The 15,372-nt window shown below is 46.6% G+C and overlaps 1 protein-coding gene across 1 annotated transcript in view; it reads left to right on the forward strand.

Moving 5' to 3' along the window:
• Positions 1–1,673: 1,673 nt before the first annotated feature.
• The window catches only part of LOC149365399 (carbonic anhydrase-like), an 82,695-nt gene continuing 68,996 nt past the window's right edge, over positions 1,674–15,372 (forward strand). Inside the window, exon 1 of the mRNA XM_089542226.1 lies at positions 1,674–1,809. The gene's annotated coding sequence lies outside the window, so the exon portion shown is untranslated. The remainder of the gene's footprint in view (positions 1,810–15,372) is intronic.

Consider the following 15,372-nt stretch of genomic DNA (forward strand, 5'->3'; position numbering starts at 1 on the left):
GGTAGCGGTATTTTATACACCCCTCCGGAAAAGCAAGGCATGAACTTTCTCGGGTGCTTTTCCCCACATGGGCTCTCACGGCTCGCTGGTTTCAGGTTTATCTTTGCACACAAACCCTTGAGTTTGTTTTGGTGCGGCAAATGCTACTGCGACATCATGCTGTTCGCCAGCTTTCTTTTGCCTATGGAAGACGACGTGCATGGAAGGCAACACCATAGGCCGCTTATCGTTTTCCCGTTCTTTCTTGTTCTTTTGTCTTCCTACTACGACTGTCTTGAGGACACCGTCAGCCACCGTCAACTGGTCGCAGTGTAGCATGGACAGAGAGTTGAAAACCTTTTTCATGGTTTCAGAAAACGAAGGCAAGTGCATAACGGACCGGTCCGTCACGTTGACGAAGCGGGAAGTCGACTTCTTAAGAAAATGAAAAAAAAAAACTAGCAGCGGTTTAACTATGCTGCTCCGAATGATCGAGCAATAGCTGTTCTTGCTAGTCTGTCACGCGAATATTGTTGAACGACATGCGTTTATTTCCAAACCCGCAGTGGTGGCTGTGTGGTTACGGCGCTGGGCTGCTGGCCCGAAAGACGCGTGTTCGATCCCGGCCGCGGTGGTTGTGGTGAAAAACTTTAATATTCAAAGAGAGTTTGAGGGTCAAAAAACCGTGCTGCATGGTCGGTATCCTTAGTCCGGGACACCGCACGACGAGGCCCCGTCTCGCGCCCGCTTTACTAAAGCACTTTGAGACTCCAGTGTGAAGCAGTTGAGGAGGGCAGTCTCCCATGCCTCTCGGGTGGGGGTGGGGGAAGGGGGGAGGTGAGGATTCTGAGTACATGCCCACATCATGTTAAAGATATCGCAGATCTCTCCACAGTGCGGGCAGCGCCCATCTGTGTTCGGATCGAAGTGTTTTGCTATAGCAGGACAGAGAAGAGTTCCTGTCTGCAGGCGCCGCAGAGTTCGCTCCTCCGCCTTACTCAGCCCCTTGGCGGGTACTGGGTAGAGACGGTGGCTGTCGCAATAATGAATTAGGATTTCGCGGAACCGCAGAAGCGGTTTATGAGCTTCTGAGCCAGGAGAGCCAAGATGAGGAGCCCGGTGTGTGAGCGCTCGGGCGGCCGCATCAGCGGCCTCATTGTCTCGTAGACCCTGGTGGCCAGGAGCCCAGATCACTTTTGTGCGAGTTGGATCGGTGGGAGCGATAGAATTTTTCTTCTCCCTCGTCTTCCGTGCTCGCACCGCGGCTGCCGCTATGTTTCTATGCACTACTCTGCCCGCACTCCACCCTCACCTCTAGGGACAACTTCATGTGCGGACGCCGACACAGCCACGAAGCAGGGGAAAGGTGCCATTTACCGCTGTCGCTGTAAAATACAGTACTGTGCGCACTTGTGTTCAGGCCTCTGAGCGTAGTCATCCTGAAAATGCAGTAATTTGGGGCCAAGTCGCTTCCCTTCTTCTTGAAAGGTGCCAGACTTAGTTTGTGAAAATAACTCTAGGGACATTGTCATGATCGCTGGCCCATCTACTAAAATGAGAACGTGGCTTGGTGTGAAGCGGCACAGCATAAGGCAGAAATCCAGTGGGGCCTTCTAACGTGAGTGTGATTCTGGTTGATCAGCCACTCATCCCTTGAGTGTACTCGTGATTGGATGTCCTGGTGCTGTGCAGGGCGTGAAACTGGACACTTTAGTGCCGGCAGATTTTGCGTCCTTCTACACCTACAACGGCTCCATGACTTTTCCACCGTGCACCGAGGGTGTCAAGTGGGTGATTATCCCGGAAATGCGACTGGTTAAGGACGATACGGTAAGCCATGGAGTTTTAACGCCACGGCATTAAGGGTTTCCGAAAAGCGGAGAACCGGGCGTAGTTGGCGTCTTCGCATGTCTTCGCAGAAAAGCCGCAGTGGGCGAGAGGCTCGAGACGTCACATGTGAAGCAGTGGAATGAAAAGTGACCAACATTACAAAACATGATTAGAAGGTCACAACATTACCCAAACGTCATTATGACAAGCAAATATATAAAGTAAAATGCATTGCGTTGAAAAGAAGATTCATGCAGTTAGTCGGGAATCGAACACCGGACCCTTCGGGATGCGAGTCAGACACGGTGTCCATAAGCCAGGGAGGCGTGTTCATACTGTGTTTCCTTCCTGTTTCGTCCGTTTTTTTTGCGTACGACATTCTTTCAAAAATAAACACTGTCCGTGCTTGCGCGGGCATGGGGAGCGGCTGACGGGACCCATCAACGCTCTCGCCTTGGGCACTTAAAGGCGGAATGCTATGGGTGCCTGTGTGCTGTCTGATGAAAATGCTCGTTGAAGATCCCCAGGTGGCCGAAATTATTCCGGAGCCCTCCACTACGGCACCGCTTTCTTCCTTTCTTCTTTCATTCCCACCCCTACTGCTTTCTGTTCGGGTGTCCGCTGAGATATGTAAGACAGTTGCTGCGTCATTTCCTTCCTCAAAAACAAATTTTCAATTTTTGCAAATTTCTATTAGTGCCCTCGATTTTTTTTCGCTTTACTACGGTAACGTAATGAATCTTTACCAACGTAAGCAACACATATCCCTCTTCGTAGCATCTGCATCGTTCACACGTTGGCATCAACTACTGTAACAATGTATCCACCGCGACGGTGTTTTTGCAAAAGGACCTCTCAGGTCGAGGCGAAAAGCAGTCCTCTCTGGACTTGGCTCTCTTAGCAACAGCGTGAATGTCGTTTTTATCGCTGAGAGCCCAGAGTGCTTAATCATTATCAAACTAAACCAAACTTTCTGTAAGTGCCCCTCACCTCATCCCAATAGACGATATGCGAAATTGCTTGGTGGTCTGGCAACACCGCGCCCTCAAATTCCGGTTTCCATCTTGGTTCCGGCGAGCTCGTCGAGCTGGTGCATTGTTTGCTATGCGTACATTCTTGATATCGATATAGCTGTCATGAATCTTGCGTGTGAAATTTCAGCAGGCAAGCTTCAGCAGCTGCGTTGTTTTCACTGCTGATCTTTTACCAAATGTAGGTGCTTTCAGTAAGCGCCAACTTCCTCCTACCGCGTCCTGAGCTTCGCTTGAAGTCTGGCGCTGATGATAGCCAGAATCGGCACTGGGAAGTGTGTTGGCAAGTCGAACTCTGCGCCACTGTCATTTTAATTCGCGCATTAAAGCACCGGTTCAAGCATCACGCATTATCATGGCTATTTTATTCCCAGGTGGACGCGATTTCATCTGGTGGGGTAGCGAGCGGTCATTTTGCGCTGAGTGCACAGATGTCTTGACAAACTTCTGTGACAGTGTGAACTCTCGTTCGCACCGACGCCAGGAGCTTCGTGCATTGCAGTATATTCACACAGGACCCTCGACCAGCTGCGTAATGTGATTCCTTTAAGGCCGATTCACACGACGGACCGTTCGCCCGCGGCCCGCGCACTACGTGTTCATGCGTCAGCACATTTAGAGGCGCGCTGCCGGCCCTGAGAGGCCACGGCCGGCAGAGCGCCTCTAAATGTGCTGACGTATGAACACGTAGTACGCGGGCCGCGGACGAACGGTCCGTCGTGTGAATCGGCCTTTAGGGCAACGTGCAATGCACATCCGCGGTTTTCAACGTCACCGTTTCAGAGCCCGGCGCCGCCTGGTTTTCGCCGCAATTCGTTGAAACCGCGTCTTGCTTAAGATGCAGTTGAAGCGAGTATTGCGATGTTGTCAGTCGATATTAACAAGAGGAAAGTGGGCACATATAATTCAAAATATTGTAAGCAGAAACGCAGTTTTTTTTTTTTTTTCAGATAAGCACTGAGCTACCGCGGCGGCTTGATTAGAGAAAGAGCGTACAGCTGTAGGTGCCTGCACGGACTCGATACGCTGGTCAAGCTGTGTATGCGGGGGTGAAATTCGCATGTTCGGTTGCCTCCGACACTTAATTCGCTTCCTCCCAAACCTACACAAATTTCTTTGTTGCGAAGCAAGCTGTTGCAACTTGCCACAACGATAATAGAATCTGATAGCCTGAAGCGTTTTCAGAACAATGATGCACGTACTTCCTAGCTTGGAAATTCGCCCCGCCTTCACAATAAAGTAGCTATACTTTTTTTCAGGCTTTCGCCGCCGGAGGTATCGAATGCATAGGAATCCTCAAAAAAAGCATTCGCACCTCAGTTTTTATACGTATGATGTATTGCTTCACAAAGACCGCGCATAACATATGCGGGCGCGATCACGTACGACATTATAAGAAAACAATGTGTGGGATCTTGCAACAACCCCATGGTCCAGGGAGATTGCTCGCCCTTCCAAAACTAATCGAACACGGGAAAAACTTAACTGAACACGTAACAAACTAAGCAGTAATGTGCGTGTGGTTCTTCGAGTGCGCTTAGTACGCCACAGCATGAGCAATCGAGGTTTTTAGATGGAGCGCACTGAGTGCCCATGGCCGCGATTTACCTGCACACCAATGAACGTGCTTCTCCGCGTCTGGAATACACGCTTGAGGAACACAGGCGTAGGCTCGCTCAAAGAAATTACCTTCTCTATTACGTTGCTCAAGTATGCGTCTACATATATTCACTCCCGACCGGAGAGTTAATAAGTGCACTAAATCGTCTTCTAATTTTGATCAGAGACAACAAAGGCTGTGGTCCGTATCTTAATGTAAACACAAATCATCTAGAAAGCTTTGTGAAAAATAAGCGCACAAAGCGCAAGCTGTGCACTGAATGGCGTGCTGACACACGATACCTCACATGGCATTTGCTGTTACTAAAACGTTGGGACCGAGTCAAGAAAAAATAGGAAAGCGAAAAGCTGTAACGCACCTAGTTCTGGCACGCATCGTAGTTTCTTTGCATAGTGGACAGCATAGCGCAAGAGCGCATCGTCATTCCACTTTTCAAACGAAGCACAGCCGTTTTAACCCAACGCAGGGCAGCGGTTTCGTTTTCTGTACCGAACCAACATGGAGGCCTTAGTTCTCGGAGCGCCGAGAGAAGGCGCTGCGCATTTCGCATATGGCATAGGGGATTATGGCATAGGGCTTTATGGCATAGGGCTTTATCGCATAGGGCTTTATGGCATAGGGCATTATGGCATAGGGCATTATGGCATAGGGCATTATGGCATAGGGCATTATGGCATAGGGCATTATGGTGGTACAACAAATATGAAGTACTAAGAGGTATTTGGAAAGGAATAATGGTGCCGGGACTTACTTTCGGCAATGCGGTTCTGTGCTTAAGGGCAGAAATGGTTGGTTGGTTTATGGGGTTTAACGTCCCAAAGCGACTCAGGCTATGAGAGACGCCGGCAGAAATTCAGTCGAGATTAGACGTAAATCAGAGAGCTGTTGGAAGATTAGCACTAGGCGCCCACGGCAAAACCACAAATGAGGCAGTACAAGGGTATATGGGCTGGGCATCGTTCGAAGCACGGGAAGAAGTAAAATACTATGTGAAGAACGCCTGAGGAAATTGGACGATAGCAGGTGGGCAGCTAAGGTATTTGAATAATTATACAGAAAGAGCGTTGACTCATAGTGACGGAAAAGAACTAGAAAACTAACCAGTAAGTATGCCGGTCATGAGGACGGAGAAAGAAAGAGCGTTAAACGACAGGTTAAAAACGCGGAAGTTAAATATTGGATGAATTCAATGGAAAAGAAACATAGTGTAGAACTATATTGATACTGGAAAAGGCAGATCAGGAAATAATTTTTCTATGATAACTCAGGAGGCAGTGCCCTGCCTTTTGAAGCTAGATCAGGGCGTCTTAGAACGCGCAGCTACAAAAAGAAATTTAACGAAGAAGATGACACATGTGCAGTGTGTGGTAGATCTGTGGAAACAATTGAACACCTCATAATCAAATGTGATGGTATCCATCCGGATGTCGATGCAGGCACAGTCACTCTTCCTGAGGCCCTAGGGTTTAAAGAAAACAATGGTTACGTTAATAAATCTGCACTGGAAGTTATCAAAAAGCGATTCGAGGATTGGTGGCTGAAAAGCAGAGATGTGACATAACGTAAGAAGTGTAGGAAACCGTAGACAAAGATGCTAAAAAAATAAAGAAAGAAAAGCTGAGCATGGTGGCAATTGCCACCACCCCGTTTCAAAGTTTCAAAGGGGGCGTTGCTATCCATCCATCCATCCATTTATCCATCCATCCATCCATCCATCCATCCATCCATCCATCCATCCATCCATCCATCCATCCATCCATCCATCCATCCATCCATCCATCCATACATCCATACATCCATACATCCATACATCCATACATCCATCCATCCACCCATCCATCCATCCACCCATCCACCCATCCATCCATCCATCCATCCATCCATCCATCCATCCATCCATCCATCCATCCATCCATCCATCCATCCATCCATCCATCCATCCATCCATCCATCCATCCATCCATCCATCCATCCATCCGTCCGTCCGTCCGTCCGTCCGTCCGTCCGTCCGTCCGTCCGTCCGTCGTCTATTCTCGGTAATAAATATCATAGACGCAAGAAAAACTGCTATTCAAGCAAAAAACTTTATATTGGCAAGCACATTCCACGCCCGGGAAGTGACCGGAGGTAATTAGTCCAGCTTCGCTAGAGAGTATAAGCCATACGCCGTGTGGCTCAGTGGTTATGGTGCTCGGCTGCTGACCCGAAAGACGTGGGCTCGGTCCCGGCCATGGCGCTCGAATTTCTATGGAGGCTAAATTCTAGAGGCCCGTGTACTGTGCGTTTTCAGGGCATGATAAAGAATCCCAGGTGGTCGAAATTTCCGGAGCCCTTCAGTACGGCATCACTCATAGCCTGAGCCGGTAACCTAGGCCATTAATTTCCTTCCGTTAGGTTGGATAAATAACGCATGTCGAAGCAGAAATATCCAATGCTGGGGAATATGAAACTTCAGTCTAGGACTGCTCTTGAGATGGTTCAAAATAACTCTGCGCGTTTCATCCTCACTAATTACAACCGCACTGCAAGCATAACTACTATGAAATCTATTCTTTCTCTTCCATTGCTGTCACTAACTGGTGAAGGGCAGGGTTAATTGGAGAGACATGGGAGAGGCCTTTGCCCTGCAGTGGGCGTAGTCAGGCTGGTGATGATGATTATGATGATGATGATGATGATGTCGTGATGATGGTACATTGAGGTTGGCCCTTCGTCAACAGAGATCACATGGCACTTCATATACGGGGTCACATATGTTCATGTTGAGCATTCGCACTGTAAAGAAATGCAGCACGCAGTGAATCGCGAAGATTTAACGAGGATTTAACGAAAGTGCTTCGCTCTAGCAGACGCATCGTTGGTTTCTGTGAAGCATTTCGACGTGTGAAAACGTGAATGACGGTCTCCTAACTATCGCCCTTTCTGCGAAGTATTCCTGTTTTTGTGCATCTATAGTTTGGTTTATGGGCGTTTAACATTCCAAAGCGACTCAGGCTACGAGGGACGCCGTAGCGAAGGGCTCCGGAAATTTCTATCACTTGGGATTCTTGAATGTGCACTGACATCGCGCAGTATACCAGCCTCTAGAATTTCGCCTCCAACGAAATTCGACCACTGCGGCCAGGATCGAATCCGCGTCTTTCGGGTCAGCAGCCGAGCGGCGCAACCACTGAGTCACTGCGGCGGCTGTTTTCAAACACCTATGAACGCATACTTAGGTACAGGGTCGTTCAGTATGATGGGGAACTCGCGAACGCGTGGCCACCGCACTACGCAAAGTGCTAGACAGAATTGGCGACACCAGGCGCACGCGCAGAAAGAACCGGTGAAGCTTTGGACGGCGGTCCTTCGCGAAGCACTCCGGCCACGTGCTCGTGTGTTCCCATTCATATTGAGCGACCCTGTACGAAACTGCATGCATTCTCTGAATGGTACATATTGACAGCTCTTGTTGATGTATATCACTTCCTGCCGCTAAGGTGATCCTTATTTTTCGTTCAACGAAACGGGCGATGGAAGGATTTTGCTTCAGACGCAGGTCATGTGTGACCATCTACTCTTGGCTGTGCCTACAAATTACTACTCTGTACACCCAAAAGCTGCAAAATAGAGTACAACAGATTGTTTACTCTCCGAGAGAGTACCAGTTTATACCCTACTCTTTGTGTATACGTATATACCTACCTGCCATAGTATATTCGTGCCTCAAGTTATATGCGATTTATTTTTTTATTTCAGCTGTCTGCACTTGTTAACGTCGCACCCATGTCAGGCTTCTCGGTATCCAAGCAGGATCCAGGGAAGGAGCATGACTTTAAGGTTCACAAGCGTAAAACTTAATAAAATTCATTTCTAGCTAACATCCATGCCGGTGCTTTGTTTTGTAGTGTAGTTTGAGTTGGTTTCTTTAGAAACTAGAATGTTAATCGAAATGTGCCCGAGCCATGCTATGACACATGCGTTGAAGAGAAGCGTGGAAATCGTAACTGTGGTGTAGCAGCTTCGGAAGTTAGTGGCAACGAAGATAGAAGCCTGAAGCCACCGATGACCTGCTACCACCTGTAATCAATGCATCAATGATCCCCACCGCTTCCAACCTCGGTAAAAGGTCGCCACGTATCGCCATTTCCATGCTGCCACTACCAAGCTTCTCGGTCCACGAATATGCCAACCTCTGTTACTCCCCGCTGACTCAAATCAGTGATCCGTTTTCAGAACTGCCTACTCGCACGCGATGCAAGACCCAGCACGATGCTGCTTCGCTACGCCAACGATGAAGTAAGCGACATACAAGACATTTCACCTAAAACTGTAAGCCGTCTTCAAAACAGGGCTTTTCGATTTAGAAGAGCGCTTTTTTCGGCACAGCGTTGTCGTCGGTGAAGTGCGTCAGATTGCAGCTATGCCCTGGCTGGTCAACTGATATCTAGTATAGTTCACTTCTAATTCGTAAGTAATATCCATATCAGTTCTTAAATTTTCGAAAATTCTTTTCTCGTCGCCGCTGCAGCGCAAGCAATATGGGGATCGCACACGACTGAAACCGCGTGACCAGAAAGAGCGCTAACCACGCCCCCAGCGCACGTCACACACCAGCGCGCCTGTCACGTGCTCGCTGCGTGCTCACCGTCCCCAATTGGCCGCTGCGAAAAAAGCACGTCACACCTGCGCCGCTGTGTGACACGCACGTAGCCATGGCTAGTGCCCTTTCTGACCGCACGGTTTCGCCCATGTTCGGCCCCAGAATTCCTTCCGCTGCAGCAGCGACGAGAATGTCTTGTTCCAAATTCTAAAAACTGGTATATTACTTACGGAGGGCTATGATCCTTTCACTAAATAAGGAGCTTAAAAGCAGTAGTTAAAAAGCTAACTGCTCAGTATTAGTTCGTCGAATACAACTTAAGTGCGCAGTGAAGTTCCGCTCACATTTAGGACCCTCGCACAGAATTCCTCCACGACAAAAAAAAACATGGCTGTTGTAAAATTTTCTTGTTACCTAAACAAAGAGCTGACCACCAGAAAACGAAGAGGCTGACAATCCGCGCTTGAAGCTTCCCGGACGTGCAGAAGCCTTGCATTCCAGGTGTCCGATGAGGCGTAACTGAGGGTCGTATCGTTGCTGTTTGCGAACGGGTCATTGATACTCACAGAAAGGCGTCGCCATGGTCTCTTCCGAGTCAACACCGTCTCACGACAGGCAGTCGGCGTCAGAATTCTTGCGTCCTAAATTGCTGACCACGGTGACCCCGAACTCCTGGAGTCGCATGTTCCAGCGAGCGACACGGCCCGTGTAGTCTTTCAAATTAGCCAGTCAGCATGAAGCGATGACAAACTTGAATGTCCTTCTGTACTGGTGAGGGGCAGAATTTCCATGTAGCCGAAATTGCAAGGAACTTATCACCGGCCGTCGCATAGTTGACCATGGCTTTCGACAAGAAGCGGCTTTTGTGGACAAGATCTCTGTCCCGTCTTCATGGACGAGTACGGCGCCTAGACCCATGCTACTTGAAAAATTGTCAGTAGGGGTGTGCGAATATCAAATTTTTCGAATACGAATCGAATACGAATACTTGGTTCCGAATATCGAATCGAATATCGAATAATCAAGGACAGACACAACCACTGCAAAACATTATTTGAGCACCCAAGAACATCACAGTTCAACTATCAGTGATGAAATGAACACAAAAGGTTTGTGTGGCTGCACAAAAAGTACCAAAGTCTCAAACATTATTCTCAGAAGAGTGGCAATATCAGAGAAGATGGCTAGTATACAGCATTGATTAAGGCTAGCTCGCCATAAGCCCAGAAGGGCGTTGCTGGGATGAACATAAAAGGCTGTCGTGAAGGAAAACCGGCTGCCCCACATGATCAGGCAGAAATAGTTCCCTTCTAGCTGAAACGACTTCTCCTGCCAAAGAAAATGCCCTCTCACTTGGCACTGACCTGGCACATATTGCGAGGTATTTCATCCACAGCTCTGACTATACCAGCTTCACAGGTATAGCCACAAAGAAGCTCACCAGCGCAGTCAGCTACTGCATGACCCAACGTTACGCATTGCTCTGGGCGCCGCCAAGTTGTGTCTCTGTCGATAGGACTTGCGGACCGAAATGAACGCCGGTGCTCGCAATATAATATTCGGCTAGATACGAATATTCGCGTCGGGTCGAATATTCGAAACAAAACGAATACTTGGATTTCGAATCGAATACGAATACTAAATATATAATATTCGAATTATATTCGAAAATATCGAATATTCGCACACCCCTAATTGTCAGTGGTATAGCTCTGGTTAAACCTGGTAAATTGCGTAAGCAATGGTGCGCGCGTTCATCTGGCGATTCTTCGGCGCGTTGCCTTCGCCTGGTAGCATTGCGGCGTCCCTTAGCAGTCAGGTGTCGAGATTCATCAGTGACCGATGATAAAATTTTTGTCAATCAGCACCTGTGTCCGGCAATGAAACGCCCCTTCGGTGCTGTAAATGCCGCGAAAAAGGAACGAGGATGGTAACACGCCTGTGTCAAGAATGGAAAAATCTACGTTCGCCAAACTGAAACATCAACAGTTATACCTATCACTAGCAAGGATCAGCTGTCCAAAATTGCTTAGAGTGTTCCAGCTTATCTGTACAGCTTGCATGCTGTAAACATGGATTTTCTACCACAACCAATTCATGAATTGGTCAGAAAGAAAAAAAAAACCTGCCCTATCTTTTTTTCATCAAAACGTCCGACCTTTAAGAAACAAAGAAAATGAAATGCAAAGTCTTTCACTGTGCTCATGCTTACTGAAACATGGTATGAACGCGAAACGGCTATATTCTTCCCATCTGGCTAGCAATGCTTCTATCGAAATCGTGACGACAAAAGAGGCGGTGGTGTTTCTATGCTGGTAAAAGATAACCTGCTGTGTGATACCGAAGAGAAATTCTGTGCTGTCACTCCTGATTTTCAAGTGCTTACCTGACAACGCCTTGACAATATGTTTTGCGTGGACTACAGACCGCCAGCTGGTACATTTAGCCGTTTTTTGGCCTTCCTTAAGAAACTTTTGCAATATGTGACGGGGCAAAAAGTGCAGATCTTCTTAGATGGAGACATGAATGTAAACATGATTGTAGCTACTCCTTACCAGAAAGACTTAAGCCTTACTTAAGACTTAAGACTTGGCCTATCTAATGTAATCACCTACCCAAAGCGTATCACAGAACACATTTCTACATTATTAGACGTATTTATTACCAACGTTAACATAGACACTATATTTACTGGTACTGTTTGTACAGGTATAAGTGATCATCTGGGAACCTTGCTATTCGTAGACAAGCAATTTACCATAAAGTGGAATGAAGCAAAGCCCATATACAGTCAAGTTATTACATCTTTGCGTCTTGATTCATTCCGCCAAGAAGTTAAAAAACAAACATAGGATGCAGTATATGAATGCCGTGAGAGCAACGCAGCGTATATTAACTTCCTTAAGAGTATACTTAATTATACTTAAGAATATATACCACCAGCATTTTTCAGTAATAAAAGTAAAAAAGCCAAGGAGAGCGCGAAAACCATGGTTAACGAGAGAACACCTTAAAATGGTCAAGCATAAAAATGCGTTGTATGCCAAATCTGTAAGGACTAAAGATCTAAATATACTTGCAGAATTTAAGAGCTACCAGAATGAACTTACGTCTACGCTGAGGAAAGCTATTGATTCATACTTAATAGATATGTTCCATGCCGAATCCACACTGCGGCCAGATGCAGCTTGGCGCAAGTTGAACTCTTTGGTGCGTCCCGGTACTCCTACGCTTACACTTGGCACCTTTAGGCATGAGGAAAAAGAGCTCTCCTTGCAAATTGATCTCGGCAGACCAGTAGCAATCACTGCCTTTACATAGATTTTTCTGCGCACTTTAGACGTCCGCACAGTACCTTGATTCTACGGGATGTGTAAAAAAAAAAAAAAACAGCCGTCGAATCAGCTGATTTTTTTCTAGCTGCCATGTTTACGATGGCTGAATATGTGGGTGGATGGATAAGGCTGAATCCTTTGAATCGGGCGGCAGCTCACGCTACCTAGCAGACGCTTTTCCAGCGTCAGCGCACCCTCGGGGCAGCAAAATTGACTGAAGAGCAAACTTAATTGCAAAACTGAAGACGCTTTTTGTATTGCTTCATGTTAGGTTTGAAAAATAGTTTGTTAGGAAAATAAAACATTGTTTCTTTTATTAACAGCGTGTTTACAGTAAAATGTTAGCATACGGTCCCTTATTGTGCAACTAAATGCTTCCTGGGCATAGCCCCGCTACTAGCCACCGCAACCTCGCTGCTAATTGGTTGATTCCGCGGTCAGCGTCTCGCGGTGTCGTCATTTTCATGTCACAGCCTCAAAATTGTGACAAAAATTGAGAGTTACTTGTAATCGCACCCAAGGAATGTTCCAAGGAAGTGGTTCTCTGCTGTCTCTGAATAGGCCACACACACCTTACACACAACTTCATACATACAAAACAAGACAAGCCAGTGTGTGAGCAATGCAGAGAAGAGCTGACAGTAAATCGTGTTGTATTTTTGTGCAGGAAACTGGAAACAGTGAGGAAAAACAGCGAGGATTTTGTTATATTGCACAAAGAACACATACCATTACATCCCACATTGCTCTTAGGTGAAGATGTTCTTCTTGGCTAATGACATGTTTTTTTAAGTATTTAAATAGAGCAGATGTATTAAAGAACTGTAGATTCCATGAAATATAGTCAGTTTATTACAACAGACCTTTTTAACCTCACCTCAGCAACTTTCGCATTCCTAAGAAGGCTGAGGTCTGTTTTAAGCCTCGACATCCTTGCCCAGCCAAGGGTGGTTGCTGAGGTTCCCCGACTTTCGTTAAAGCTTATGCTATGCTATTAGCCATGTCTAAAACTTTTGTCCTTTGTTATCACTCTGTAGTACGAAATAGCTTTTTATGTCCTTTACACCAACGTTGTCGTACAGTTTTTGTATAAATTTTCGCACAAAATTTTTGATACCTTGAGCTTGCCGCATGATAGCCGTAGACACTTATGGGCCACTAAACGTAACACAAACACATATGATGTTCATGCCTACGACACTTCCTTGATTTAGGAGACCATCCTTCGCACAGATGTCGGTGTAGAATGAACTAAACAAGCTAACGAAAGTTTGTCATTGAATGTAACTTTGTGCCAAAAAAATACGTAAATATTACTCTTTTAGGTCACATCCCAAGCAACCTTTAAGTGAAAGTTGGCAAAGATTTGCGCTCGAACGTTCAGCCGCTAGTGTAATTTAAGAATTTTGAAGAATTGTAAACACGGTTTCTGATATACCTACATATTTACAGCTCACCCTTTTTCGCTCCTTTGGGCATCCCATTTGGGACTGTTGGTCTTTTACATCGCTATTGCCCGACTTTCCCCACATCCGTTGTTACGCTCAACTTCAACTCCTCTTCATATTTTTGATGAACTACGGCATTCTGGTTTGGTTTGGTTTTATGGGCTTTAACGTCCCAAAGCGACCAAGGCTATGAGAGACGCCGTAGTGGAGGGCTCCGGGAATTTCGACCACCTGGGGTTCTTTAACGTGCACTGACATCGCACAGTACACGGGCCTCCAGAATTTCTCCTCCAAAGAAATTTAACCGCGCGGCCGGGATCGAACCCGCGTCTTTCGGGTCAGCAGCCGTGCACCATAACCACTGAGCCACCGCGGCGGCCAACTACGGCATTCTGTTGCGGGCCATTAACAACAGAAAACACACACAAGTTGCTCGTCATGCTAAAGGGTTCCATTCGAATTATAGTTACATCCTACAGCTCATTTATTCAAAAACTGAATATTATTCGCGTCCACACAATGTATGGTGTAAGATTATGTAAATTTTACAGTTTAAACTTTATAAAGAACATCCCAAATCTCGCTGACCTAGTCGAGTTTGCCGAGTGCGTGGTATGAAACGTCGTTTATGACCACACAGTTTGCCATAGTTCGACATTTGTTAACTTCCCAGGATTCAGGCTGGCGTTTGTAGTTTGAAATGTCGTTTCAAACCACACATGCCAACCTAAATCCTGGAAAGTTAACAAATGTCGTACTAATTATGGAAAACATATGCCAAAATTCTTTTCGCCTGCTACAATATATCAGCTTTTACAAGACATGGATGCTGCGAGACTGTCCGTGAAAAAGTTGCGCGATATCTTTATTTACATACACGTGCATTTTCTACTTGTAATATTTTGTTAACTGGTCATGTTTTGTCTGTCCATGGCTTCTTTCTTTCTTCGCAAATACGATATTAAGCGTTTCATGATAAGCTTTGTTCTTTTTCTTCTTTCCTCGTGTATACCTTGTGCTTACGTGTAGTTTGTATATGCGGTGTCATCTTTCATTGCCCTATTTTTGTCTATTTTTTATTGACGTATGTATGTTGTCCAGTGTAGCATTTGCCATTCCTGCTGTAACAGAATGAATGCACTGGCCTAGTCGAGCCTTTTCGGCTTTTTGCCTTTGCACCAAACAACACCTGATGTTGAACAAAGATAATGATGATCTGTACTAATAAAAAAATGGCTGAGGCTTAACTTGGTTAAGCCTGGAGAATGCGAAGCATCATCGTGTCGCGTAATTTGGAGGCGCACAACCACAGCGACGGCACGAGGTGGGCCCCCGTTTCTCCACTGTCGTGACGTCATCGTGTCACGTGGTGTGACGTCATGTATCACGTGATTTGGAGGCGCACAACCACAGCGACGGCGCGAGGTGGGCCCCCGTTTCTCCACTGTCGTGACGTCATCGTGTCACGTGGTGTGACGTCATGTATCACGTGATTTGGAGGCGCACAACCACAGCGACGGCGCGAGGTGGGCCCCCGTTTATCCAC

Source organism: Amblyomma mixtum, chromosome 1 (genome assembly GCF_055824585.1).
Source record: "Amblyomma mixtum isolate Tamu chromosome 1, ASM5582458v1, whole genome shotgun sequence".
NCBI lineage: Eukaryota > Metazoa > Arthropoda > Arachnida > Ixodida > Ixodidae > Amblyomma > Amblyomma mixtum.